Source organism: Helianthus annuus, chromosome 15 (genome assembly GCF_002127325.2).
Source record: "Helianthus annuus cultivar XRQ/B chromosome 15, HanXRQr2.0-SUNRISE, whole genome shotgun sequence".
Classification (NCBI taxonomy): Eukaryota; Viridiplantae; Streptophyta; class Magnoliopsida; order Asterales; family Asteraceae; genus Helianthus; species Helianthus annuus.
Window position 1 is genome coordinate 170454630 of NC_035447.2, and position 2025 is coordinate 170456654.

Genomic DNA, 2025 nt, shown 5'->3' on the forward strand with positions numbered 1-2025 from the left:
AAGGAAGGACTTTTGAAGTTCGAACCAATTCGTTATAAAGTTTGCCAAAGTATAAGGGTCTAGCAATGGAGGAGCCTTATTTTCATTTGGAGGCTTATGATTCGATTTGCAATACTATTGGGGGTCAAGGATTTTCAGCCAATGATGTTAAATTGGTGCTATTCCAATTTTCCTTAGAAGACAAGGCTAAAAAGTGGTTTTATACCTTACCTTCGGCATCTATCTATATGTGGGCGAAAATGCAACAAATCTTCTTGGATGAATTTTATACCGCTCAAAAGACAAATGATGCTAGAAAAGGTTTGAGAAGTTTTCAACAACAATCGGGTGAAATGTTTCATCAAGCATTTGAGAGGTTTAACATGATGATAAAGAATTGCCCTCATCATGGGATAGAGCTATGGGAATTGATGAATGCATTTCATGAGGGGTTGTGTTCTGAAGATGCGCGTGACTTAATTTCTATCACAAATGGCACTTTTGGCAGAAATTACGAGCATGATGATTGGGAATTCTTGGAGCAAATGGCGGTCACATCAAAAAGAAAAGCTCAAGCATCAAGGAGAGCACGACCGGCCATTACCCGAACTCAAGTGCACGCGGTAGATGATGGTAATGTTCAAACTTCTAATCAAATTTATGATGTTTATGCACTTTGTAATGAGATAGGGCATGCGGCTGAAAATTGCCAAGGAGTGGAAGGGCAATATGAGGAGGTGAGTGCATTGCAAGGGCAAGGAGGGGGTGGTAGAAATTATAACATGAACTCCAATACTTACCACCCCGGCTTAAGAAACCACCCAAACTTTCGATATGGGAATCCCACAAACCAAGCTAACCCAAATTTCCAAGGAGCTTAAGGAAATTTCATACCTCATCAACAATACAACCAAGGTCAATTTCAACAATCGGGTGGTCAAAGTGGTTCTTCGGGTCAAACTTCATCAAGTGGGAATGAAGTTATGGATATGCTCCGGTTGATGCAACAAGATATGCAAAGAAGGAATCAACTTGATGATGTTCGCATGCAAAAAGATGAAATCCGTGACAAAGCGATTCAGTCGCTGACCACTCAAATGGGTCAACTTGCAAGTGACGTGGCATTATTAAAGAAAGCAAAAGGTCAATCACCAAGTGACACGGTGATAAATCCCAAGAACACAAAAAGCATTAACATCAATGTGGTAAGCACCATTCCAAATACTAAATTTAATGAAACATTGCTAACTTCTTCATATCAAGTGAATTCAGGTTTGGAAAAGGATGCCGAAGTCGAGAATGATAAAGAGTATGGAGCGCCAGTCATGCCTACCTGAGTGTGGAAACTAAAAATTCCTCATGCATTATTGGATTATGGGGCGAGCATGAGTGTGTTACCAGGTGATCTATACGACATGTATGATTTTGGCCCGCTTCAGGATGTAGACACCATGGTGAGTTTGGCGGATGAAAGTTGGAGGCGTCCACGGGGAATTGTTAAGAATGTTATGATTCGGTTGGGAGAATTCGAATACCCGGTGTATTTTCTAGTCTTAGATTATGCTACTACCGAGATGGCGTCGCAACAAAGGGTGATTTTAGGTCGATTGTTTCTCTATACAACAAATGCTCAAATCAACTGTAGAGACGGGATCATTATTATGACCGAAAAGAGCCGTAAGTTGTTCTTTGATGTTCAGGCGAGGATTATTAGTTATGAGTCCACTGAGGGGAAGGGGAGCGAATCTAATGGTCATATGAAAAGCATGTGTCAAAGAACGAAAACAAATAAACAACCGGGTCGTGAAGAAAAGTATGAAGGTTCAAGCAGGAGTGTATGTGATTTTCCACCGAACGAACATGAGATGGATGCATTTTGCTCAATGGCACGAGGAAATGATGAAGATGATAGAAATCTTTTCTTTGAGCCACCATAAATGTGGGGTGGCATGGTCTAGCTAAAGACCTGAAAACTTAGCGCTGCTCGGGAGGCAACCCGGGGGTTTTACATTGATCTTGTTTGTTTTGTTATTTTCTATGTTTCGG

At 41.0% G+C, this 2025-nt stretch overlaps 1 non-coding gene across 1 annotated transcript; it reads right to left on the reverse strand.

Moving 5' to 3' along the window:
* Positions 1 to 288: 288 nt before the first annotated feature.
* LOC118487855 lies at positions 289 to 394 on the reverse strand. The gene has a single exon (XR_004882798.1). It is a non-coding gene; the product is annotated as a small nucleolar RNA R71 (small nucleolar RNA).
* Positions 395 to 2025: the final 1631 nt, after the last annotated feature.